At 47.5% G+C, this 25,198-nt stretch overlaps 22 non-coding genes across 22 annotated transcripts; all 22 read right to left on the bottom strand.

Moving 5' to 3' along the window:
- Positions 1-69: 69 nt before the first annotated feature.
- TRNAV-CAC (transfer RNA valine (anticodon CAC)) lies at positions 70-144 on the bottom strand. Its single transcript has one exon. It is a non-coding gene; the product is annotated as a tRNA-Val (tRNA).
- Positions 145-1,938: 1,794 nt separating this feature from the next.
- TRNAV-CAC (transfer RNA valine (anticodon CAC)) lies at positions 1,939-2,011 on the bottom strand. The gene has a single exon. It is a non-coding gene; the product is annotated as a tRNA-Val (tRNA).
- A 420-nt stretch (positions 2,012-2,431) lies between these two features.
- TRNAP-UGG (transfer RNA proline (anticodon UGG)) lies at positions 2,432-2,503 on the bottom strand. The gene has a single exon. It is a non-coding gene; the product is annotated as a tRNA-Pro (tRNA).
- A 1,810-nt stretch (positions 2,504-4,313) lies between these two features.
- On the bottom strand, positions 4,314-4,385 carry TRNAP-UGG (transfer RNA proline (anticodon UGG)). Its single transcript has one exon. It is a non-coding gene; the product is annotated as a tRNA-Pro (tRNA).
- Positions 4,386-5,700: 1,315 nt separating this feature from the next.
- TRNAV-CAC (transfer RNA valine (anticodon CAC)) lies at positions 5,701-5,775 on the bottom strand. Its single transcript has one exon. It is a non-coding gene; the product is annotated as a tRNA-Val (tRNA).
- Positions 5,776-6,195: 420 nt separating this feature from the next.
- TRNAP-UGG (transfer RNA proline (anticodon UGG)) lies at positions 6,196-6,267 on the bottom strand. The gene has a single exon. It is a non-coding gene; the product is annotated as a tRNA-Pro (tRNA).
- A 1,315-nt stretch (positions 6,268-7,582) lies between these two features.
- TRNAV-CAC (transfer RNA valine (anticodon CAC)) lies at positions 7,583-7,655 on the bottom strand. The gene has a single exon. It is a non-coding gene; the product is annotated as a tRNA-Val (tRNA).
- Positions 7,656-9,435: 1,780 nt separating this feature from the next.
- On the bottom strand, positions 9,436-9,510 carry TRNAV-CAC (transfer RNA valine (anticodon CAC)). Its single transcript has one exon. It is a non-coding gene; the product is annotated as a tRNA-Val (tRNA).
- Positions 9,511-11,321: 1,811 nt separating this feature from the next.
- Positions 11,322-11,394, bottom strand: TRNAV-CAC (transfer RNA valine (anticodon CAC)). The gene has a single exon. It is a non-coding gene; the product is annotated as a tRNA-Val (tRNA).
- A 420-nt stretch (positions 11,395-11,814) lies between these two features.
- On the bottom strand, positions 11,815-11,886 carry TRNAP-UGG (transfer RNA proline (anticodon UGG)). The gene has a single exon. It is a non-coding gene; the product is annotated as a tRNA-Pro (tRNA).
- A 1,315-nt stretch (positions 11,887-13,201) lies between these two features.
- On the bottom strand, positions 13,202-13,276 carry TRNAV-CAC (transfer RNA valine (anticodon CAC)). Its single transcript has one exon. It is a non-coding gene; the product is annotated as a tRNA-Val (tRNA).
- A 1,786-nt stretch (positions 13,277-15,062) lies between these two features.
- On the bottom strand, positions 15,063-15,135 carry TRNAV-CAC (transfer RNA valine (anticodon CAC)). The gene has a single exon. It is a non-coding gene; the product is annotated as a tRNA-Val (tRNA).
- A 420-nt stretch (positions 15,136-15,555) lies between these two features.
- On the bottom strand, positions 15,556-15,627 carry TRNAP-UGG (transfer RNA proline (anticodon UGG)). Its single transcript has one exon. It is a non-coding gene; the product is annotated as a tRNA-Pro (tRNA).
- Positions 15,628-16,942: 1,315 nt separating this feature from the next.
- TRNAV-CAC (transfer RNA valine (anticodon CAC)) lies at positions 16,943-17,015 on the bottom strand. Its single transcript has one exon. It is a non-coding gene; the product is annotated as a tRNA-Val (tRNA).
- Positions 17,016-17,435: 420 nt separating this feature from the next.
- Positions 17,436-17,507, bottom strand: TRNAP-UGG (transfer RNA proline (anticodon UGG)). Its single transcript has one exon. It is a non-coding gene; the product is annotated as a tRNA-Pro (tRNA).
- Positions 17,508-18,822: 1,315 nt separating this feature from the next.
- TRNAA-CGC (transfer RNA alanine (anticodon CGC)) lies at positions 18,823-18,895 on the bottom strand. Its single transcript has one exon. It is a non-coding gene; the product is annotated as a tRNA-Ala (tRNA).
- Positions 18,896-19,315: 420 nt separating this feature from the next.
- TRNAP-UGG (transfer RNA proline (anticodon UGG)) lies at positions 19,316-19,387 on the bottom strand. Its single transcript has one exon. It is a non-coding gene; the product is annotated as a tRNA-Pro (tRNA).
- Positions 19,388-20,706: 1,319 nt separating this feature from the next.
- TRNAV-CAC (transfer RNA valine (anticodon CAC)) lies at positions 20,707-20,781 on the bottom strand. Its single transcript has one exon. It is a non-coding gene; the product is annotated as a tRNA-Val (tRNA).
- A 420-nt stretch (positions 20,782-21,201) lies between these two features.
- Positions 21,202-21,273, bottom strand: TRNAP-UGG (transfer RNA proline (anticodon UGG)). Its single transcript has one exon. It is a non-coding gene; the product is annotated as a tRNA-Pro (tRNA).
- Positions 21,274-22,588: 1,315 nt separating this feature from the next.
- Positions 22,589-22,661, bottom strand: TRNAV-CAC (transfer RNA valine (anticodon CAC)). The gene has a single exon. It is a non-coding gene; the product is annotated as a tRNA-Val (tRNA).
- A 1,811-nt stretch (positions 22,662-24,472) lies between these two features.
- TRNAV-CAC (transfer RNA valine (anticodon CAC)) lies at positions 24,473-24,545 on the bottom strand. The gene has a single exon. It is a non-coding gene; the product is annotated as a tRNA-Val (tRNA).
- A 420-nt stretch (positions 24,546-24,965) lies between these two features.
- TRNAP-UGG (transfer RNA proline (anticodon UGG)) lies at positions 24,966-25,037 on the bottom strand. The gene has a single exon. It is a non-coding gene; the product is annotated as a tRNA-Pro (tRNA).
- Positions 25,038-25,198: the final 161 nt, after the last annotated feature.

The raw sequence follows: 25,198 nt of genomic DNA, 5'->3' as shown, positions 1-25,198 counted from the left end.
GTTCATACTTTACATTTGTGTGTGACAAAAGGGGAAAAAAACTATTTTGTGTAAAATGCCAGCAGAGAGTGTTTCTGCCCGGTCTCGAACCGGGGGGACCTTTCGCGTGTGAGGCGAACGTGATAACCACTACACTACAGAAACAGCTGCTTGCTCACCTTTGTAGGGACTGGGAGAACAGGTGCAAAGGGCAGTGCAAGTGGACCTGCTTAAAGACTAATCAAATGCCTTGCGCCTGAAGCTCACACAATCCAGCCTAAAACATACGTCCTATCAAGCATGCGCACATATACAAGTATGCCAGCTGAGGGCCTATGCAGCGTACAGAGGGAAGGACATATTTCCACTTTGAGATCGGACGGCCAAAACTCACAAGCAAATCAAGGAATGTTACTGAGAGCTAACAGAGAACACAAAGTGCTTGTCGCAAGGACATGGCACGCAAAGAGGTTCAGGAAGTGAATTGTTCATCGACTACTGCTTACCGAGAAAACCAGAGAGTCTGTCCAATGAAAATAACATTGAAAAAACAAAAAAAAGGAGCTCAAGTTAACCACCTTGATTGGGCTCGTCCGGGATTTCTCGCACCCAAAGCGAGAATCATACCCCTAGACCAACGAGCCACGGTCCTTTGAGCATTTGACGGAATTGTCCTCAGCGTTTGCACCCCCCTTAGGATTCGAGGCCAAGAATGCCTATTCCTGAAGTTTGTTCCTGCCGCTGAAAGCCTTGTCGGTGTATGAGCCAAATGAATGCCCCAGTCGGCACACTCTGACTGTCTTCACAGGTCTCCTCCTCATCCCGAAGGTTGGTGGCCCATTGACATCAGGGTGGAAGGTGCTTGCGATACACTGTTCCTTCCTTCCTTCCTTCCTTCCTTTATTCCTCTTATGCTGTTTATGTAATAAGAGGGGACGATACACAGAAGAGAGAAAGTGGCCCAACACACTAGACTAGCAGTCTTCTGATCAATCTGCAGCTGGCAAGGTGGGGGAGAGCCTTTATTTTGCACCTGCTGGGATCTGCATTGGCAGAAGCTCTGAGGGCTGGGCCTTTCCTTTTGCCTGTAAAAACAAAAAGCAGCCCTCCTCCCTCCAGCCCTGAGAGCATGGGCGTGACACTGGAAAAAGCAGCATCTCCCCTTTGGTAAAGATGACCATTGCACAGCTGCTCACTCAGAGCTCGATCGTGCTCGATCAGGCGAGATATATTTAGGTCACCAGCAAAGTCTGTTCTCTTTTCTTGCGTAGGGTGAGCATTCACAGAGCCCAGCTTCGTTGACAAGAGTGCAAAAGGTGTATACTAAAAGCTTTCTGCTTTACTTGAGCGCCATGGCCGTTATTATATTTTGGCTGCTCCAAGCAATCTCTGTCCAGCCGATGCAAATTTCCAGCTCAAATTTTCCCAGCACTCAAAAAGTCCCTCCTCCCGCCAGCTCTGCTTTCAGGAAGTTCAGCAGAAGCAGTCCAACTTCTGTTCCCACTTCAGAGGAAAAGCTTTCTCGGGCCAGAGAAAGCCAGGGAATCACTGTACCGGCAAGTGCATTTCTTACAACTGGTAATCCCTCAGAACACAGAAATGAAGAAGCTGTATATGAAAATGTATTATTTCTTTGGTACACTAACCTATGTAACTAATATGGACCATTTCAGAGGACGGAGCGGACCCAACTGTGATCCCAGAGACCCAAATACCCAGCAGTAGGGAAAATAAATCCTCTCTGTGCTCTGCAACATTACATACACAAAATGCAAGCGCGTGCATTTTTTTATTGGCCCCATATACAGAATACATGTGAGGATGCTTGCCTTCCCAGTGTATTTCTCAAGCTCTTGAGAGCATATGCTATTTCCATGGGAACGCAAATAAGTTCATACTTTACATTTGTGTGTGACAAAAGGGGAAAAAAACTATTTTGTGTAAAATGCCAGCAGAGAGTGTTTCTGCCCGGTCTCGAACCGGGGACCTTTCGCGTGTGAGGCGAACGTGATAACCACTACACTACAGAAACAGCTGCTTGCTCACCTTTGTAGGGACTGGGAGAACAGGTGCAAAGGGCAGTGCAAGTGGACCTGCTTAAAGACTAATCAAATGCCTTGCGCCTGAAGCTCACACAATCCAGCCTAAAACATACGTCCTATCAAGCATGCGCACATATACAAGTATGCCAGCTGAGGGCCTATGCAGCGTACAGAGGGAAGGACATATTTCCACTTTGAGATCGGACGGCCAAAACTCACAAGCAAATCAAGGAATGTTACTGAGAGCTAACAGAGAACACAAAGTGCTTGTCGCAAGGACATGGCACGCAAAGAGGTTCAGGAAGTGAATTGTTCATCGACTACTGCTTACCGAGAAAACCAGAGAGTCTGTCCAATGAAAATAACATTGAAAAAACAAAAAAAAGGAGCTCAAGTTAACCACCTTGATTGGGCTCGTCCGGGATTTGAACCCGGGACCTCTCGCACCCAAAGCGAGAATCATACCCCTAGACCAACGAGCCACGGTCCTTTGAGCATTTGACGGAATTGTCCTCAGCGTTTGCACCCCCCTTAGGATTCGAGGCCAAGAATGCCTATTCCTGAAGTTTGTTCCTGCCGCTGAAAGCCTTGTCGGTGTATGAGCCAAATGAATGCCCCAGTCGGCACGCTCTGACTGTCTTCACAGGTCTCCTCCTCATCCCGAAGGTTGGTGGCCCATTGACATCAGGGTGGAAGGTGCTTGCGATACACTGTTCCTTCCTTCCTTCCTTCCTTCCTTTATTCCTCTTATGCTGTTTATGTAATAAGAGGGGACGATACACAGAAGAGAGAAAGTGGCCCAACACACTAGACTAGCAGTCTTCTGATCAATCTGCAGCTGGCAAGGTGGGGGAGAGCCTTTATTTTGCACCTGCTGGGATCTGCATTGGCAGAAGCTCTGAGGGCTGGGCCTTTCCTTTTGCCTGTAAAAACAAAAAGCAGCCCTCCTCCCTCCAGCCCTGAGAGCATGGGCGTGACACTGGAAAAAGCAGCATCTCCCCTTTGGTAAAGATGACCATTGCACAGCTGCTCACTCAGAGCTCGATCGTGCTCGATCAGGCGAGATATATTTAGGTCACCAGCAAAGTCTGTTCTCTTTTCTTGCGTAGGGTGAGCATTCACAGAGCCCAGCTTCGTTGACAAGAGTGCAAAAGGTGTATACTAAAAGCTTTCTGCTTTACTTGAGCGCCATGGCCGTTATTATATTTTGGCTGCTCCAAGCAATCTCTGTCCAGCCGATGCAAATTTCCAGCTCAAATTTTCCCAGCACTCAAAAAGTCCCTCCTCCCGCCAGCTCTGCTTTCAGGAAGTTCAGCAGAAGCAGTCCAACTTCTGTTCCCACTTCAGAGGAAAAGCTTTCTCGGGCCAGAGAAAGCCAGGGAATCACTGTACCGGCAAGTGCATTTCTTACAACTGGTAATCCCTCAGAACACAGAAATGAAGAAGCTGTATATGAAAATGTATTATTTCTTTGGTACACTAACCTATGTAACTAATATGGACCATTTCAGAGGACGGAGCGGACCCAACTGTGATCCCAGAGACCCAAATACCCAGCAGTAGGGAAAATAAATCCTCTCTGTGCTCTGCAACATTACATACACAAAATGCAAGCGCGTGCATTTTTTTATTGGCCCCATATACAGAATACATGTGAGGATGCTTGCCTTCCCAGTGTATTTCTCAAGCTCTTGAGAGCATATGCTATTTCCATGGGAACGCAAATAAGTTCATACTTTACATTTGTGTGTGACAAAAGGGGAAAAAAACTATTTTGTGTAAAATGCCAGCAGAGAGTGTTTCTGCCCGGTCTCGAACCGGGGGGACCTTTCGCGTGTGAGGCGAACGTGATAACCACTACACTACGGAAACAGCTGCTTGCTCACCTTTGTAGGGACTGGGAGAACAGGTGCAAAGGGCAGTGCAAGTGGACCTGCTTAAAGACTAATCAAATGCCTTGCGCCTGAAGCTCACACAATCCAGCCTAAAACATACGTCCTATCAAGCATGCGCACATATACAAGTATGCCAGCTGAGGGCCTATGCCGCGTACAGAGGGAAGGACATATTTCCACTTTGAGATCGGACGGCCAAAACTCACAAGCAAATCAAGGAATGTTACTGAGAGCTAACAGAGAACACAAAGTGCTTGTCGCAAGGACATGGCACGCAAAGAGGTTCAGGAAGTGAATTGTTCATCGACTACTGCTTACCGAGAAAACCAGAGAGTCTGTCCAATGAAAATAACATTGAAAAAACAAAAAAAAGGAGCTCAAGTTAACCACCTTGATTGGGCTCGTCCGGGATTTGAACCCGGGACCTCTCGCACCCAAAGCGAGAATCATACCCCTAGACCAACGAGCCACGGTCCTTTGAGCATTTGACGGAATTGTCCTCAGCGTTTGCACCCCCCTTAGGATTCGAGGCCAAGAATGCCTATTCCTGAAGTTTGTTCCTGCCGCTGAAAGCCTTGTCGGTGTATGAGCCAAATGAATGCCCCAGTCGGCACGCTCTGACTGTCTTCACAGGTCTCCTCCTCATCCCGAAGGTTGGTGGCCCATTGACATCAGGGTGGAAGGTGCTTGCGATACACTGTTCCTTCCTTCCTTCCTTCCTTCCTTTATTCCTCTTATGCTGTTTATGTAATAAGAGGGGACGATACACAGAAGAGAGAAAGTGGCCCAACACACTAGACTAGCAGTCTTCTGATCAATCTGCAGCTGGCAAGGTGGGGGAGAGCCTTTATTTTGCACCTGCTGGGATCTGCATTGGCAGAAGCTCTGAGGGCTGGGCCTTTCCTTTTGCCTGTAAAAACAAAAAGCAGCCCTCCTCCCTCCAGCCCTGAGAGCATGGGCGTGACACTGGAAAAAGCAGCATCTCCCCTTTGGTAAAGATGACCATTGCACAGCTGCTCACTCAGAGCTCGATCGTGCTCGATCAGGCGAGATATATTTAGGTCACCAGCAAAGTCTGTTCTCTTTTCTTGCGTAGGGTGAGCATTCACAGAGCCCAGCTTCGTTGACAAGAGTGCAAAAGGTGTATACTAAAAGCTTTCTGCTTTACTTGAGCGCCATGGCCGTTATTATATTTTGGCTGCTCCAAGCAATCTCTGTCCAGCCGATGCAAATTTCCAGCTCAAATTTTCCCAGCACTCAAAAAGTCCCTCATCCCGCCAGCTCTGCTTTCAGGAAGTTCAGCAGAAGCAGTCCAACTTCTGTTCCCACTTCAGAGGAAAAGCTTTCTCGGGCCAGAGAAAGCCAGGGAATCACTGTACCGGCAAGTGCATTTCTTACAACTGGTAATCCCTCAGAACACAGAAATGAAGAAGCTGTATATGAAAATGTATTATTTCTTTGGTACACTAACCTATGTAACTAATATGGACCATTTCAGAGGACGGAGCGGACCCAACTGTGATCCCAGAGACCCAAATACCCAGCAGTAGGGAAAATAAATCCTCTCTGTGCTCTGCAACATTACATACACAAAATGCAAGCGCGTGCATTTTTTTATTGGCCCCATATACAGAATACATGTGAGGATGCTTGCCTTCCCAGTGTATTTCTCAAGCTCTTGAGAGCATATGCTATTTCCATGGGAACGCAAATAAGTTCATACTTTACATTTGTGTGTGACAAAAGGGGAAAAAAACTATTTTGTGTAAAATGCCAGCAGAGAGTGTTTCTGCCCGGTCTCGAACCGGGGGGACCTTTCGCGTGTGAGGCGAACGTGATAACCACTACACTACAGAAACAGCTGCTTGCTCACCTTTGTAGGGACTGGGAGAACAGGTGCAAAGGGCAGTGCAAGTGGACCTGCTTAAAGACTAATCAAATGCCTTGCGCCTGAAGCTCACACAATCCAGCCTAAAACATACGTCCTATCAAGCATGCGCACATATACAAGTATGCCAGCTGAGGGCCTATGCAGCGTACAGAGGGAAGGACATATTTCCACTTTGAGATCGGACGGCCAAAACTCACAAGCAAATCAAGGAATGTTACTGAGAGCTAACAGAGAACACAAAGTGCTTGTCGCAAGGACATGGCACGCAAAGAGGTTCAGGAAGTGAATTGTTCATCGACTACTGCTTACCGAGAAAACCAGAGAGTCTGTCCAATGAAAATAACATTGAAAAAACAAAAAAAAGGAGCTCAAGTTAACCACCTTGATTGGGCTCGTCCGGGATTTGAACCCGGGACCTCTCGCACCCAAAGCGAGAATCATACCCCTAGACCAACGAGCCACGGTCCTTTGAGCATTTGACGGAATTGTCCTCAGCGTTTGCACCCCCCTTAGGATTCGAGGCCAAGAATGCCTATTCCTGAAGTTTGTTCCTGCCGCTGAAAGCCTTGTCGGTGTATGAGCCAAATGAATGCCCCAGTCGGCACGCTCTGACTGTCTTCACAGGTCTCCTCCTCATCCCGAAGGTTGGTGGCCCGTTGACATCAGGGTGGAAGGTGCTTGCGATACACTGTTCCTTCCTTCCTTCCTTCCTTCCTTTATTCCTCTTATGCTGTTTATGTAATAAGAGGGGACGATACACAGAAGAGAGAAAGTGGCCCAACACACTAGACTAGCAGTCTTCTGATCAATCTGCAGCTGGCAAGGTGGGGGAGAGCCTTTATTTTGCACCTGCTGGGATCTGCATTGGCAGAAGCTCTGAGGGCTGGGCCTTTCCTTTTGCCTGTAAAAACAAAAAGCAGCCCTCCTCCCTCCAGCCCTGAGAGCATGGGCGTGACACTGGAAAAAGCAGCATCTCCCCTTTGGTAAAGATGACCATTGCACAGCTGCTCACTCAGAGCTCGATCGTGCTCGATCAGGCGAGATATATTTAGGTCACCAGCAAAGTCTGTTCTCTTTTCTTGCGTAGGGTGAGCATTCACAGAGCCCAGCTTTGTTGACAAGAGTGCAAAAGGTGTATACTAAAAGCTTTCTGCTTTACTTGAGCGCCATGGCCGTTATTATATTTTGGCTGCTCCAAGCAATCTCTGTCCAGCCGATGCAAATTTCCAGCTCAAATTTTCCCAGCACTCAAAAAGTCCCTCCTCCCGCCAGCTCTGCTTTCAGGAAGTTCAGCAGAAGCAGTCCAACTTCTGTTCCCACTTCAGAGGAAAAGCTTTCTCGGGCCAGAGAAAGCCAGGGAATCACTGTACCGGCAAGTGCATTTCTTACAACTGGTAATCCCTCAGAACACAGAAATGAAGAAGCTGTATATGAAAATGTATTATTTCTTTGGTACACTAACCTATGTAACTAATATGGACCATTTCAGAGGACGGAGCGGACCCAACTGTGATCCCAGAGACCCAAATACCCAGCAGTAGGGAAAATAAATCCTCTCTGTGCTCTGCAACATTACATACACAAAATGCAAGCGCGTGCATTTTTTTATTGGCCCCATATACAGAATACATGTGAGGATGCTTGCCTTCCCAGTGTATTTCTCAAGCTCTTGAGAGCATATGCTATTTCCATGGGAACGCAAATAAGTTCATACTTTACATTTGTGTGTGACAAAAGGGGAAAAAAACTATTTTGTGTAAAATGCCAGCAGAGAGTGTTTCTGCCCGGTCTCGAACCGGGGACCTTTCGCGTGTGAGGCGAACGTGATAACCACTACACTACAGAAACAGCTGCTTACTCACCTTTCTAGGGACTGGGAGAACAGGTGCAAAGGGCAGTGCAAGTGGACCTGCTTAAAGACTAATCAAATGCCTTGCGCCTGAAGCTCACACAATCCAGCCTAAAACATACGTCCTATCAAGCATGCGCACATATACAAGTATGCCAGCTGAGGGCCTATGCAGCGTACAGAGGGAAGGACATATTTCCACTTTGAGATCGGACGGCCAAAACTCACAAGCAAATCAAGGAATGTTACTGAGAGCTAACAGAGAACACAAAGTGCTTGTCGCAAGGACATGGCACGCAAAGAGGTTCAGGAAGTGAATTGTTCATCGACTACTGCTTACCGAGAAAACCAGAGAGTCTGTCCAATGAAAATAACATTGAAAAAACAAAAAAAAGGAGCTCAAGTTAACCACCTTGGGACCTCTCGCACCCAAAGCGAGAATCATACCCCTAGACCAACGAGCCACGGTCCTTTGAGCATTTGACGGAATTGTCCTCAGCGTTTGCACCCCCCTTAGGATTCGAGGCCAAGAATGCCTATTCCTGAAGTTTGTTCCTGCCGCTGAAAGCCTTGTCGGTGTATGAGCCAAATGAATGCCCCAGTCGGCACGCTCTGACTGTCTTCACAGGTCTCCTCCTCATCCCGAAGGTTGGTGGCCCATTGACATCAGGGTGGAAGGTGCTTGCGATACACTGTTCCTTCCTTCCTTCCTTCCTTCCTTTATTCCTCTTATGCTGTTTATGTAATAAGAGGGGACGATACACAGAAGAGAGAAAGTGGCCCAACACACTAGACTAGCAGTCTTCTGATCAATCTGCAGCTGGCAAGGTGGGGGAGAGCCTTTATTTTGCACCTGCTGGGATCTGCATTGGCAGAAGCTCTGAGGGCTGGGCCTTTCCTTTTGCCTGTAAAAACAAAAAGCAGCCCTCCTCCCTCCAGCCCTGAGAGCATGGGCGTGACACTGGAAAAAGCAGCATCTCCCCTTTGGTAAAGATGACCATTGCACAGCTGCTCACTCAGAGCTCGATCGTGCTCGATCAGGCGAGATATATTTAGGTCACCAGCAAAGTCTGTTCTCTTTTCTTGCGTAGGGTGAGCATTCACAGAGCCCAGCTTCGTTGACAAGAGTGCAAAAGGTGTATACTAAAAGCTTTCTGCTTTACTTGAGCGCCATGGCCGTTATTATATTTTGGCTGCTCCAAGCAATCTCTGTCCAGCCGATGCAAATTTCCAGCTCAAATTTTCCCAGCACTCAAAAAGTCCCTCCTCCCGCCAGCTCTGCTTTCAGGAAGTTCAGCAGAAGCAGTCCAACTTCTGTTCCCACTTCAGAGGAAAAGCTTTCTCGGGCCAGAGAAAGCCAGGGAATCACTGTACCGGCAAGTGCATTTCTTACAACTGGTAATCCCTCAGAACACAGAAATGAAGAAGCTGTATATGAAAATGTATTATTTCTTTGGTACACTAACCTATGTAACTAATATGGACCATTTCAGAGGACGGAGCGGACCCAACTGTGATCCCAGAGACCCAAATACCCAGCAGTAGGGAAAATAAATCCTCTCTGTGCTCTGCAACATTACATACACAAAATGCAAGCGCGTGCATTTTTTTATTGGCCCCATATACAGAATACATGTGAGGATGCTTGCCTTCCCAGTGTATTTCTCAAGCTCTTGAGAGCATATGCTATTTCCATGGGAACGCAAATAAGTTCATACTTTACATTTGTGTGTGACAAAAGGGGAAAAAAACTATTTTGTGTAAAATGCCAGCAGAGAGTGTTTCTGCCCGGTCTCGAACCGGGGGGACCTTTCGCGTGTGAGGCGAACGTGATAACCACTACACTACAGAAACAGCTGCTTGCTCACCTTTGTAGGGACTGGGAGAACAGGTGCAAAGGGCAGTGCAAGTGGACCTGCTTAAAGACTAATCAAATGCCTTGCGCCTGAAGCTCACACAATCCAGCCTAAAACATACGTCCTATCAAGCATGCGCACATATACAAGTATGCCAGCTGAGGGCCTATGCAGCGTACAGAGGGAAGGACATATTTCCACTTTGAGATCGGACGGCCAAAACTCACAAGCAAATCAAGGAATGTTACTGAGAGCTAACAGAGAACACAAAGTGCTTGTCGCAAGGACATGGCACGCAAAGAGGTTCAGGAAGTGAATTGTTCATCGACTACTGCTTACCGAGAAAACCAGAGAGTCTGTCCAATGAAAATAACATTGAAAAAACAAAAAAAAGGAGCTCAAGTTAACCCCCTTGATTGGGCTTGTCCGGGATTTGAACCCGGGACCTCTCACACCCAAAGCGAGAATCATACCCCTAGACCAACGAGCCACGGTCCTTTGAGCATTTGACGGAATTGTCCTCAGCGTTTGCACCCCCCTTAGGATTCGAGGCCAAGAATGCCTATTCCTGAAGTTTGTTCCTGCCGCTGAAAGCCTTGTCGGTGTATGAGCCAAATGAATGCCCCAGTCGGCACGCTCTGACTGTCTTCACAGGTCTCCTCCTCATCCCGAAGGTTGGTGGCCCATTGACATCAGGGTGGAAGGTGCTTGCGATACACTGTTCCTTCCTTCCTTCCTTCCTTCCTTCCTTTATTCCTCTTATGCTGTTTATGTAATAAGAGGGGACGATACACAGAAGAGAGAAAGTGGCCCAACACACTAGACTAGCAGTCTTCTGATCAATCTGCAGCTGGCAAGGTGGGGGAGAGCCTTTATTTTGCACCTGCTGGGATCTGCATTGGCAGAAGCTCTGAGGGCTGGGCCTTTCCTTTTGCCTGTAAAAACAAAAAGCAGCCCTCCTCCCTCCAGCCCTGAGAGCATGGGCGTGACACTGGAAAAAGCAGCATCTCCCCTTTGGTAAAGATGACCATTGCACAGCTGCTCACTCAGAGCTCGATCGTGCTCGATCAGGCGAGATATATTTAGGTCACCAGCAAAGTCTGTTCTCTTTTCTTGCGTAGGGTGAGCATTCACAGAGCCCAGCTTCGTTGACAAGAGTGCAAAAGGTGTATACTAAAAGCTTTCTGCTTTACTTGAGCGCCATGGCCGTTATTATATTTTGGCTGCTCCAAGCAATCTCTGTCCAGCCGATGCAAATTTCCAGCTCAAATTTTCCCAGCACTCAAAAAGTCCCTCCTCCCGCCAGCTCTGCTTTCAGGAAGTTCAGCAGAAGCAGTCCAACTTCTGTTCCCACTTCAGAGGAAAAGCTTTCTCGGGCCAGAGAAAGCCAGGGAATCACTGTACCGGCAAGTGCATTTCTTACAACTGGTAATCCCTCAGAACACAGAAATGAAGAAGCTGTATATGAAAATGTATTATTTCTTTGGTACACTAACCTATGTAACTAATATGGACCATTTCAGAGGACGGAGCGGACCCAACTGTGATCCCAGAGACCCAAATACCCAGCAGTAGGGAAAATAAATCCTCTCTGTTCTCTGCAACATTACATACACAAAATGCAAGCGCGTGCATTTTTTTATTGGCCCCATATACAGAATACATGTGAGGATGCTTGCCTTCCCAGTGTATTTCTCAAGCTCTTGAGAGCATATGCTATTTCCATGGGAACGCAAATAAGTTCATACTTTACATTTGTGTGTGACAAAAGGGGAAAAAAACTATTTTGTGTAAAATGCCAGCAGAGAGTGTTTCTGCCCGGTCTCGAACCGGGGACCTTTCGCGTGTGAGGCGAACGTGATAACCACTACACTACAGAAACAGCTGCTTGCTCACCTTTGTAGGGACTGGGAGAACAGGTTCAAAGGGCAGTGCAAGTGGACCTGCTTAAAGACTAATCAAATGCCTTGCGCCTGAAGCTCACACAATCCAGCCTAAAACATACGTCCTATCAAGCATGCGCACATATACAAGTATGCCAGCTGAGGGCCTATGCAGCGTACAGAGGGAAGGACATATTTCCACTTTGAGATCGGACGGCCAAAACTCACAAGCAAATCAAGGAATGTTACTGAGAGCTAACAGAGAACACAAAGTGCTTGTCGCAAGGACATGGCACGCAAAGAGGTTCAGGAAGTGAATTGTTCATCGACTACTGCTTACCGAGAAAACCAGAGAGTCTGTCCAATGAAAATAACATTGAAAAAACAAAAAAAAGGAGCTCAAGTTAACCACCTTGATTGGGCTCGTCCGGGATTTGAACCCGGGACCTCTCGCACCCAAAGCGAGAATCATACCCCTAGACCAACGAGCCACGGTCCTCTGAGCATTTGTCGGAATTGTACTCAGCGTTTGCACCCCCCTTAGGATTCGAGGCCAAGAATGCCTATTCCTGAAGTTTGTTCCTGCCGCTGAAAGCCTTGTCGGTGTATGAGCCAAATGAATGCCCCAGTCGGCACGCTCTGACTGTCTTCACAGGTCTCCTCCTCATCCCGAAGGTTGGTGGCCCATTGACATCAGGGTGGAAGGTGCTTGCGATACACTGTTCCTTCCTTCCTTCCTTCCTTCCTTTATTCCTCTTATGCTGTTTATGTAATAAGAGGGGACGATACACAGAAGAGAGAAAGTGGCCCAACACACTAGACTAGCAGTCTTCTGATCAATCTGCAGCTGGCAAGGTGGGGGAGAGCCTTTATTTTGCACCTGCTGGGATCTGCATTGGCAGAAGCTCTGAGGGCTGGGCCTTTCCTTTTGCCTGTAAAAACAAAAAGCAGCCCTCCTCCCTCCAGCCCTGAGAGCATGGGCGTGACACTGGAAAAAGCAGCATCTCCCCTTTGGTAAAGATGACCATTGCACAGCTGCTCACTCAGAGCTCGATCGTGCTCGATCAGGCGAGATATATTTAGGTCACCAGCAAAGTCTGTTCTCTTTTCTTGCGTAGGGTGAGCATTCACAGAGCCCAGCTTCGTTGACAAGAGTGCAAAAGGTGTATACTAAAAGCTTTCTGCTTTACTTGAGCGCCATGGCCGTTATTATATTTTGGCTGCTCCAAGCAATCTCTGTCCAGCCGATGCAAATTTCCAGCTCAAATTTTCCCAGCACTCAAAAAGTCCCTCCTCCCGCCAGCTCTGCTTTCAGGAAGTTCAGCAGAAGCAGTCCAACTTCTGTTCCCACTTCAGAGGAAAAGCTTTCTCGGGCCAGAGAAAGCCAGGGAATCACTGTACCGGCAAGTGCATTTCTTACAACTGGTAATCCCTCAGAACACAGAAATGAAGAAGCTGTATATGAAAATGTATTATTTCTTTGGTACACTAACCTATGTAACTAATATGGACCATTTCAGAGGACGGAGCGGACCCAACTGTGATCCCAGAGACCCAAATACCCAGCAGTAGGGAAAATAAATCCTCTCTGTGCTCTGCAACATTACATACACAAAATGCAAGCGCGTGCATTTTTTTATTGGCCCCATATACAGAATACATGTGAGGATGCTTGCCTTCCCAGTGTATTTCTCAAGCTCTTGAGAGCATATGCTATTTCCATGGGAACGCAAATAAGTTCATACTTTACATTTGTGTGTGACAAAAGGGGAAAAAAACTATTTTGTGTAAAATGCCAGCAGAGAGTGTTTCTGCCCGGTCTCGAACCGGGGGGACCTTTCGCGTGTGAGGCGAACGTGATAACCACTACACTACAGAAACAGCTGCTTGCTCACCTTTGTAGGGACTGGGAGAACAGGTGCAAAGGGCAGTGCAAGTGGACCTGCTTAAAGACTAATCAAATGCCTTGCGCCTGAAGCTCACACAATCCAGCCTAAAACATACGTCCTATCAAGCATGCGCACATATACAAGTATGCCAGCTGAGGGCCTATGCAGCGTACAGAGGGAAGGACATATTTCCACTTTGAGATCGGACGGCCAAAACTCACAAGCAAATCAAGGAATGTTACTGAGAGCTAACAGAGAACACAAAGTGCTTGTCGCAAGGACATGGCACGCAAAGAGGTTCAGGAAGTGAATTGTTCATCGACTACTGCTTACCGAGAAAACCAGAGAGTCTGTCCAATGAAAATAACATTGAAAAAACAAAAAAAAGGAGCTCAAGTTAACCACCTTGAACCCGGGACCTCTCGCACCCAAAGCGAGAATCATACCCCTAGACCAACGAGCCACGGTCCTTTGAGCATTTGACGGAATTGTCCTCAGCGTTTGCACCCCCCTTAGGATTCGAGGCCAAGAATGCCTATTCCTGAAGTTTGTTCCTGCCGCTGAAAGCCTTGTCGGTGTATGAGCCAAATGAATGCCCCAGTCGGCACGCTCTGACTGTCTTCACAGGTCTCCTCCTCATCCCGAAGGTTGGTGGCCCATTGACATCAGGGTGGAAGGTGCTTGCGATACACTGTTCCTTCCTTCCTTCCTTCCTTCCTTTATTCCTCTTATGCTGTTTATGTAATAAGAGGGGACGATACACAGAAGAGAGAAAGTGGCCCAACACACTAGACTAGCAGTCTTCTGATCAATCTGCAGCTGGCAAGGTGGGGGAGAGCCTTTATTTTGCACCTGCTGGGATCTGCATTGGCAGAAGCTCTGAGGGCTGGGCCTTTCCTTTTGCCTGTAAAAACAAAAAGCAGCCCTCCTCCCTCCAGCCCTGAGAGCATGGGCGTGACACTGGAAAAAGCAGCATCTCCCCTTTGGTAAAGATGACCATTGCACAGCTGCTCACTCAGAGCTCGATCGTGCTCGATCAGGCGAGATATATTTAGGTCACCAGCAAAGTCTGTTCTCTTTTCTTGCGTAGGGTGAGCATTCACAGAGCCCTGCTTCGTTGACAAGAGTGCAAAAGGTGTATACTAAAAGCTTTCTGCTTTACTTGAGCGCCATGGCCGTTATTATATTTTGGCTGCTCCAAGCAATCTCTGTCCAGCCGATGCAAATTTCCAGCTCAAATTTTCCCAGCACTCAAAAAGTCCCTCCTCCCGCCAGCTCTGCTTTCAGGAAGTTCAGCAGAAGCAGTCCAACTTCTGTTCCCACTTCAGAGGAAAAGCTTTCTCGGGCCAGAGAAAGCCAGGGAATCACTGTACCGGCAAGTGCATTTCTTACAACTGGTAATCCCTCAGAACACAGAAATGAAGAAGCTGTATATGAAAATGTATTATTTCTTTGGTACACTAACCTATGTAACTAATATGGACCATTTCAGAGGACGGAGCGGACCCAACTGTGATCCCAGAGACCCAAATACCCAGCAGTAGGGAAAATAAATCCTCTCTGTGCTCTGCAACATTACATACACAAAATGCAAGCGCGTGCATTTTTTTATTGGCCCCATATACAGAATACATGTGAGGATGCTTGCCTTCCCAGTGTATTTCTCAAGCTCTTGAGAGCATATGCTATTTCCATGGGAACGCAAATAAGTTCATACTTTACATTTGTGTGTGACAAAAGGGGAAAAAAACTATTTTGTGTAAAATGCCAGCAGAGAGTGTTTCTGCCCGGTCTCGAACCAGGGACCTTTCGCGTGTGAGGCGAACGTGATAACCACTACACTACAGAAACAGCTGCTTGCTCACCTTTGTAGGGACTGGGAGAACAGGTGCAAAGGGCAGTGCAAGTGGACCTGCTTAAAGACTAATCAAATGCCTTGCGCCTGAAGCTCACACAATCCAGCCTAAAACATACGTCCTATCAAGCATGCGCACATATACAAGTATGCCAGCTGAGGGCCTATGCAGCGTACAGAGGGAAGGACATATTTCCACTTTGAGATCGGACGGCCAAAACTCACAAGCAAATCAAGGAATGTTACTGAGAGCTAACAGAGAACACAAAGTGCTTGTCGCAAGGACATGGCACGCAAAGAGGTTCAGGAAGTGAATTGTTCATCGACTACTGCTTACCGAGAAAACCAGAGAGTCTGTCCAATGAAAATAACATTGAAAAAACAAAAAAAAGGAGCTCAAGTTAACCACCTTGATTGGGCTCGTCCGGGATTTGAACCCGGGACCTCTCGCACCCAAAGCGAGAATCATACCCCTAGACCAACGAGCCACGGTCCTTTGAGCATTTGACGGAATTGTCCTCAGCGTTTGCACCCCCCTTAGGATTCGAGGCCAAGAATGCCTATTCCTGAAGTTTGTTCCTGCCGCTGAAAGCCTTGTCGGTGTATGAGCCAAATGAATGCCCCAGTCGGCACGCTCTGACTGTCTTCACAGGTCTCCTCCTCATCCCGAAGGTTGGTGGCCCATTGACATCAGGGTGGAAGGTGCTTGCGATACACTGTTCCTTCCTTCCTTCCTTCCTTCCTTTATTCCTCTTATGCTGTTTATGTAATAAGAGGGGACGATACACAGAAGAGAGAAAGTGGCCCAACACACTAGACTAGCAGTCTTCTGATCAATCTGCAGCTGGCAAGGTGGGGGAGAGCCTTTATTTTGCACCTGCTGGGATCTGCATTGGCAGAAGCTCTGAGGGCTGGGCCTTTCCTTTTGCCTGTAAAAACAAAAAGCAGCCCTCCTCCCTCCAGCCCTGAGAGCATGGGCGTGACACTGGAAAAAGCAGCATCTCCCCTTTGGTAAAGATGACCATTGCACAGCTGCTCACTCAGAGCTCGATCGTGCTCGATCAGGCGAGATATATTTAGGTCACCAGCAAAGTCTGTTCTCTTTTCTTGCGTAGGGTGAGCATTCACAGAGCCCAGCTTCGTTGACAAGAGTGCAAAAGGTGTATACTAAAAGCTTTCTGCTTTACTTGAGCGCCATGGCCGTTATTATATTTTGGCTGCTCCAAGCAATCTCTGTCCAGCCGATGCAAATTTCCAGCTCAAATTTTCCCAGCACTCAAAAAGTCCCTCCTCCCGCCAGCTCTGCTTTCAGGAAGTTCAGCAGAAGCAGTCCAACTTCTGTTCCCACTTCAGAGGAAAAGCTTTCTCGGGCCAGAGAAAGCCAGGGAATCACTGTACCGGCAAGTGCATTTCTTACAACTGGTAATCCCTCAGAACACAGAAATGAAGAAGCTGTATATGAAAATGTATTATTTCTTTGGTACACTAACCTATGTAACTAATATGGACCATTTCAGAGGACGGAGCGGACCCAACTGTGATCCCAGAGACCCAAATACCCAGCAGTAGGGAAAATAAATCCTCTCTGTGCTCTGCAACATTACATACACAAAATGCAAGCGCGTGCATTTTTTTATTGGCCCCATATACAGAATACATGTGAGGATGCTTGCCTTCCCAGTGTATTTCTCAAGCTCTTGAGAGCATATGCTATTTCCATGGGAACGCAAATAAGTTCATACTTTACATTTGTGTGTGACAAAAGGGGAAAAAAACTATTTTGTGTAAAATGCCAGCAGAGAGTGTTTCTGCCCGGTCTCGAACCGGGGACCTTTCGCGTGTGAGGCGAACGTGATAACCACTACACTACAGAAACAGCTGCTTGCTCACCTTTGTAGGGACTGGGAGAACAGGTGCAAAGGGCAGTGCAAGTGGACCTGCTTAAAGACTAATCAAATGCCTTGCGCCTGAAGCTCACACAATCCAGCCTAAAACATACGTCCTATCAAGCATGCGCACATATACAAGTATGCCAGCTGAGGGCCTATGCAGCGTACAGAGGGAAGGACATATTTCCACTTTGAGATCGGACGGCCAAAACTCACAAGCAAATCAAGGAATGTTACTGAGAGCTAACAGAGAACACAAAGTGCTTGTCGCAAGGACATGGCACGCAAAGAGGTTCAGGAAGTGAATTGTTCATCGACTACTGCTTACCGAGAAAACCAGAGAGTCTGTCCAATGAAAATAACATTGAAAAAACAAAAAAAAGGAGCTCAAGTTAAGCACCTTGATTGGGCTCGTCCGGGATTTGAACCCGGGACCTCTCGCACCCAAAGCGAGAATCATACCCCTAGACCAACGAGCCACGGTCCTTTGAGCATTTGACGGAATTGTCCTCAGCGTTTGCACCCCCCTTAGGATTCGAGGCCAAGAATGCCTATTCCTGAAGTTTGTTCCTGCCGCTGAAAGCCTTGTCGGTGTATGAGCCAAATGAATGCCCCAGTCGGCACGCTCTGACTGTCTTCACAGGTCTCCTCCTCATCCCGAAGGTTGGTGGCCCATTGACATCAGGGTGGAAGGTGCTTGCGATACACTGTTCCTTCCTTCCTTCCTTCCTTCCTTTATTCCTCTTATGCTGTTTATGTAATAAGAGGGGACGATACACAGAAGAGAGAAAGTGGCCCAACACACTAGACTAGCAGTCTTCTGATCAATCTGCAGCTGGCAAGGTGGGGGAGAGCCTTTATTTTGCACCTGCTGGGATCTGCATTGGCAGAAGCTCTGAGGGCTGGGCCTTTCCTTTTGCCTGTAAAAACAAAAAGCAGCCCTCCTCCCTCCAGCCCTGAGAGCATGGGCGTGACACTGGAAAAAGCAGCATCTCCCCTTTGGTAAAGATGACCATTGCACAGCTGCTCACTCAGAGCTCGATCGTGCTCGATCAGGCGAGATATATTTAGGTCACCAGCAAAGTCTGTTCTCTTTTCTTGCGTAGGGTGAGCATTCACAGAGCCCAGCTTCGTTGACAAGAGTGCAAAAGGTGTATACTAAAAGCTTTCTGCTTTACTTGAGCGCCATGGCCGTTATTATATTTTGGCTGCTCCAAGCAATCTCTGTCCAGCCGATGCAAATTTCCAGCTCAAATTTTCCCAGCACTCAAAAAGTCCCTCCTCCCGCCAGCTCTGCTTTCAGGAAGTTCAGCAGAAGCAGTCCAACTTCTGTTCCCACTTCAGAGGAAAAGCTTTCTCGGGCCAGAGAAAGCCAGGGAATCACTGTACCGGCAAGTGCATTTCTTACAACTGGTAATCCCTCAGAACACAGAAATGAAGAAGCTGTATATGAAAATGTATTATTTCTTTGGTACACTAACCTATGTAACTAATATGGACCATTTCAGAGGACGGAGCGGACCCAACTGTGATCCCAGAGACCCAAATACCCAGCAGTAGGGAAAATAAATCCTCTCTGTGCTCTGCAACATTACATACACAAAATGCAAGCGCGTGCATTTTTTTATTGGCCCCATATACAGAATACATGTGAGGATGCTTGCCTTCCCAGTGTATTTCTCAAGCTCTTGAGAGCATATGCTATTTCCATGGGAACGCAAATAAGTTCATACTTTACATTTGTGTGTGACAAAAGGGGAAAAAAACTATTTTGTGTAAAATGCCAGCAGAGAGTGTTTCTGCCCGGTCTCGAACCGGGGACCTTTCGCGTGCGAGGCGAACGTGATAACCACTACACTACAGAAACAGCTGCTTGCTCACCTTTGTAGGGACTGGGAGAACAGGTGCAAAGGGCAGTGCAAGTGGACCTGCTTAAAGACTAATCAAATGCCTTGCGCCTGAAGCTCACACAATCCAGCCTAAAACATACGTCCTATCAAGCATGCGCACATATACAAGTATGCCAGCTGAGGGCCTATGCAGCGTACAGAGGGAAGGACATATTTCCACTTTGAGATCGGACGGCCAAAACTCACAAGCAAATCAAGGAATGTTACTGAGAGCTAACAGAGAACACAAAGTGCTTGTCGCAAGGACATGGCACGCAAAGAGGTTCAGGAAGTGAATTGTTCATCGACTACTGCTTACCGAGAAAACCAGAGAGTCTGTCCAATGAAAATAACATTGAAAAAACAAAAAAAAGGAGCTCAAGTTAACCACCTTGATTGGGCTCGTCCGGGATTTGAACCCGGGACCTCTCGCACCCAAAGCGAGAATCATACCCCTAGACCAACGAGCCACGGTCCTTTGAGCATTTGACGGAATTGTCCTCAGCGTTTGCACCCCCCTTAGGATTCGAGGCCAAGAATGCCTATTCCTGAAGTTTGTTCCTGCCGCTGAAAGCCTTGTCGGTGTATGAGCCAAATGAATGCCCCAGTCGGCACGCTCTGACTGTCTTCACAGGTCTCCTCCTCATCCCGAAGGTTGGTGGCCCATTGACATCAGGGTGGAAGGTGCTTGCGATACACTGTTCCTTCCTTCCTTCCTTCCTTCCTTCCTTTATTCCTCTTATGCTGTTTATGTAATAAGAGGGGACGATACACAGAAGAGAGAAAGTGGCCCAACACACTAGACTAGCAGTCTTCTGATCAATCTGCAGCTGGCAAGGTGGGGGAGAGCCTTTATTTTGCACCTGCTGGGATCTGCATTGGCAGAAGCTCTGAGGGCTGGGCCTTTCCTTTTGCCTGTAAAAACAAAAAGCAGCCCTCCTCCCTCCAGCCCTGAGAGCATGGGCGTGACACTGGAAAAAGCAGCATCTCCCCTTTGGTAAAGATGACCATTGCACAGCTGCTCACTCAGAGCTCGATCGTGCTCGATCAGGCGAGATATATTTAGGTCACCAGCAAAGTCTGTTCTCTTTTCTTGCGTAGGGTGAGCATTCACAGAGCCCAGCTTCGTTGACAAGAGTGCAAAAGGTGTATACTAAAAGCTTTCTGCTTTACTTGAGCGCCATGGCCGTTATTATATTTTGGCTGCTCCAAGCAATCTCTGTCCAGCCGATGCAAATTTCCAGCTCAAATTTTCCCAGCACTCAAAAAGTCCCTCCTCCCGCCAGCTCTGCTTTCAGGAAGTTCAGCAGAAGCAGTCCAACTTCTGTTCCCACTTCAGAGGAAAAGCTTTCTCGGGCCAGAGAAAGCCAGGGAATCACTGTACCGGCAAGTGCATTTCTTACAACTGGTAATCCCTCAGAACACAGAAATGAAGAAGCTGTATATGAAAATGTATTATTTCTTTGGTACACTAACCTATGTAACTAATATGGACCATTTCAGAGGACGGAGCGGACCCAACTGTGATCCCAGAGACCCAAATACCCAGCAGTAGGGAAAATAAATCCTCTCTGTGCTCTGCAACATTACATACACAAAATGCAAGCGCGTGCATTTTTTTATTGGCCCCATATACAGAATACATGTGAGGATGCTTGCCTTCCCAGTGTATTTCTCAAGCTCTTGAGAGCATATGCTATTTCCATGGGAACGCAAATAAGTTCATACTTTACATTTGTGTGTGACAAAAGGGGAAAAAAACTATTTTGTGTAAAATGCCAGCAGAGAGTGTTTCTGCCCGGTCTCGAACCGGGGGGACCTTTCGCGTGTGAGGCGAACGTGATAACCACTACACTACAGAAACAGCTGCTTGCTCACCTTTGTAGGGACTGGGAGAACAGGTGCAAAGGGCAGTGCAAGTGGACCTGCTTAAAGACTAATCAAATGCCTTGCGCCTGAAGCTCACACAATCCAGCCTAAAACATACGTCCTATCAAGCATGCGCACATATACAAGTATGCCAGCTGAGGGCCTATGCAGCGTACAGAGGGAAGGACATATTTCCACTTTGAGATCGGACGGCCAAAACTCACAAGCAAATCAAGGAATGTTACTGAGAGCTAACAGAGAACACAAAGTGCTTGTCGCAAGGACATGGCACGCAAAGAGGTTCAGGAAGTGAATTGTTCATCGACTACTGCTTACCGAGAAAACCAGAGAGTCTGTCCAATGAAAATAACATTGAAAAAACAAAAAAAAGGAGCTCAAGTTAACCACCTTGATTGGGCTCGTCCGGGATTTGAACCCGGGATCTCTCGCACCCAAAGCGAGAATCATACCCCTAGACCAACGAGCCATGGTCCTTTGAGCATTTGACGGAATTGTCCTCAGCGTTTGCACCCCCCTTAGGATTCGAGGCCAAGAATGCCTATTCCTGAAGTTTGTTCCTGCCGCTGAAAGCCTTGTCGGTGTATGAGCCAAATGAATGCCCCAGTCGGCACGCTCTGACTGTCTTCACAGGTCTCCTCCTCATCCCGAAGGTTGGTGGCCCATTGACATCAGGGTGGAAGGTGCTTGCGATACACTGTTCCTTCCTTCCTTCCTTCCTTCCTTTATTCCTCTTATGCTGTTTATGTAATAAGAGGGGACGATACACAGAAGAGAGAAAGTGGCCCAACACACTAGACTAGCAGTCTTCTGATCAATCTGCAGCTGGCAAGGTGGGGGAGAGCCTTTATTTTGCACCTGCTGGGATCTGCATTGGCAGAAGCTCTGAGGGCTGGGCCTTTCCTTTTGCCTGTAAAAACAAAAAGCAGCCCTCCTCCCTCCAGCCCTGAGAGCATGGGCGTGACACTGGAAAAAGCAGCATCTCCCCTTTGGTAAAGATGACCATTGCACAGCTGCTCACTCAGAGCTCGATCGTGCTCGATCAGGCGAGATATATTTAGGTCACCAGCAAAGTCTGTTCTCTTTTCTTGCGTAGGGTGAGCATTCACAGAGCCCAGCTTCGTTGACAAGAGTGCAAAAGGTGTATACTAAAAGCTTTCTGCTTTACTTGAGCGCCATGGCCGTTATTATATTTTGGCTGCTCCAAGCAATCTCTGTCCAGCCGATGCAAATTTCCAGCTCAAATTTTCCCAGCACTCAAAAAGTCCCTCCTCCCGCCAGCTCTGCTTTCAGGAAGTTCAGCAGAAGCAGTCCAACTTCTGTTCCCACTTCAGAGGAAAAGCTTTCTCGGGCCAGAGAAAGCCAGGGAATCACTGTACCGGCAAGTGCATTTCTTACAACTGGTAATCCCTCAGAACACAGAAATGAAGAAGCTGTATATGAAAATGTATTATTTCTTTGGTACACTAACCTATGTAACTAATATGGACCATTTCAGAGGACGGAGCGGACCCAACTGTGATCCCAGAGACCCAAATACCCAGCAGTAGGGAAAATAAATCCTCTCTGTGCTCTGCAACATTACATACACAAAATGCAAGCGCGTGCATTTTTTTATTGGCCCCATATACAGAATACATGTGAGGATGCTTGCCTTCCCAGTGTATTTCTCAAGCTCTTGAGAGCATATGCTATTTCCATGGGAACGCAAATAAGTTCATACTTTACATTTGTGTGTGACAAAAGGGGAAAAAAACTATTTTGTGTAAAATGCCAGCAGAGAGTGTTTCTGCCCGGTCTCAAACCGGGGACCTTTCGCGTGTGAGGCGAACGTGATAACCACTACACTACAGAAACAGCTGCTTGCTCACCTTTGTAGGGACTGGGAGAACAGGTGCAAAGGGCAGTGCAAGTGGACCTGCTTAAAGACTAATCAAATGCCTTGCGCCTGAAGCTCACACAATCCAGCCTAAAACATACGTCCTATCAAGCATGCGCACATATACAAGTATGCCAGCTGAGGGCCTATGCAGCGTACAGAGGGAAGGACATATTTCCACTTTGAGATCGGACGGCCAAAACTCACAAGCAAATCAAGGAATGTTACTGAGAGCTAACAGAGAACACAAAGTGCTTGTCGCAAGGACATGGCACGCAAAGAGGTTCAGGAAGTGAATTGTTCATCGACTACTGCTTCCCGAGAAAACCAGAGAGTCTGTCCAATGAAAATAACATTGAAAAAACAAAAAAAAGGAGCTCAAGTTAACCACCTTGATTGGGCTCTTCTGGGATTTGAAACCGGGACCTCTCGCACCCAAAGCGAGAATCATACCCCTAGACCAACGAGCCAAGGTCCTTTGAGCATTTGACGGAATTGTCCTCAGCGTTTGCACCCCCCTTAGGATTCGAGGCCAAGAATGCCTATTCCTGAAGTTTGTTCCTGCCACTGAAAGCCTTGTCGGTGTATGAGCCAAATGAATGCCCCAGTCGGCACGCTCTGACTGTCTTCACAGGTCTCCTCCTCATCCCGAAGGTTGGTGGCCCATTGACATCAGGGTGGAAGGTGCTTGCGATACACTGTTCCTTCCTTCCTTCCTTCCTTCCTTCCTTTATTCCTCTTATGCTGTTTATGTAATAAGAGGGGACGATACACAGAAGAGAGAAAGTGGCCCAACACACTAGACTAGCAGTCTTCTGATCAATCTGCAGCTGGCAAGGTGGGGGAGAGCCTTTATTTTGCACCTGCTGGGATCTGCATTGGCAGAAGCTCTGAGGGCTGGGCCTTTCCTTTTGCCTGTAAAAACAAAAAGCAGCCCTCCTCCCTCCAGCCCTGAGAGCATGGGCGTGACACTGGAAAAAGCAGCATCTCCCCTTTGGTAAAGATGACCATTGCACAGCTGCTCACTCAGAGCTCGATCGTGCTCGATCAGGCGAGATATATTTAGGTCACCAGCAAAGTCTGTTCTCTTTTCTTGCGTAGGGTGAGCATTCACAGAGCCCAGCTTCGTTGACAAGAGTGCAAAAGGTGTATACTAAAAGCTTTCTGCTTTACTTGAGCGCCATGGCCGTTATTATATTTTGGCTGCTCCAAGCAATCTCTGTCCAGCCGATGCAAATTTCCAGCTCAAATTTTCCCAGCACTCAAAAAGTCCCTCCTCCCGCCAGCTCTGCTTTCAGGAAGTTCAGCAGAAGCAGTCCAACTTCTGTTCCCACTTCAGAGGAAAAGCTTTCTCGGGCCAGAGAAAGCCAGGGAATCACTGTACCGGCAAGTGCATTTCTTACAACTGGTAATCCCTCAGAACACAGAAATGAAGAAGCTGTATATGAAAATGTATTATTTCTTTGGTACACTAACCTATGTAACTAATATGGACCATTTCAGAGGACGGAGCGGACCCAACTGTGATCCCAGAGACCCAAATACCCAGCAGTAGGGAAAATAAATCCTCTCTGTGCTCTGCAACATTACATACACAAAATGCAAGCGCGTGCATTTTTTTATTGGCCCCATATACAGAATACATGTGAGGATGCTTGCCTTCCCAGTGTATTTCTCAAGCTCTTGAGAGCATATGCTATTTCCATGGGAACGCAAATAAGTTCATACTTTACATTTGTGTGTGACAAAAGGGGAAAAAAACTATTTTGTGTAAAATGCCAGCAGAGAGTGTTTCTGCCCGGTCTCGAACCGGGGACCTTTCGCGTGTGAGGCGAACGTGATAACCACTACACTACAGAAACAGCTGCTTGCTCACCTTTGTAGGGACTGGGAGAACAGGTGCAAAGGGCAGTGCAAGTGGACCTGCTTAAAGACTAATCAAATGCCTTGCGCCTGAAGCTCACACAATCCAGCCTAAAACATACGTCCTATCAAGCATGCGCACATATACAAGTATGCCAGCTGAGGGCCTATGCAGCGTACAGAGGGAAGGACATATTTCCACTTTGAGATCGGACGGCCAAAACTCACAAGCAAATCAAGGAATGTTACTGAGAGCTAACAGAGAACACAAAGTGCTTGTCGCAAGGACATGGCACGCAAAGAGGTTCAGGAAGTGAATTGTTCATCGACTACTGCTTACCGAGAAAACCAGAGAGTCTGTCCAATGAAAATAACATTGAAAAAACAAAAAAAAGGAGCTCAAGTTAACCACCTTGATTGGGCTCGTCCGGGATTTGAACCCGGGACCTCTCGCACCCAAAGCGAGAATCATACCCCTAGACCAACGAGCCACGGTCCTTTGAGCATTTGACGGAATTGTCCTCAGCGTTTGCACCCCCCTTAGGATTCGAGGCCAAGAATGCCTATTCCTGAAGTTTGTTCCTGCCGCTGAAAGCCTTGTCGGTGTATGAGCCAAATGAATGCCCCAGTCGGCACGCTCTGACTGTCTTCA

This window comes from Ambystoma mexicanum, chromosome 2q, assembly GCF_040938575.1.
Source record: "Ambystoma mexicanum isolate Mex_15411 chromosome 2q, UKY_AmexF1_1, whole genome shotgun sequence".
Classification (NCBI taxonomy): Eukaryota; Metazoa; Chordata; class Amphibia; order Caudata; family Ambystomatidae; genus Ambystoma; species Ambystoma mexicanum.
This window is presented reverse-complemented; position numbering and strand designations above follow the sequence as displayed.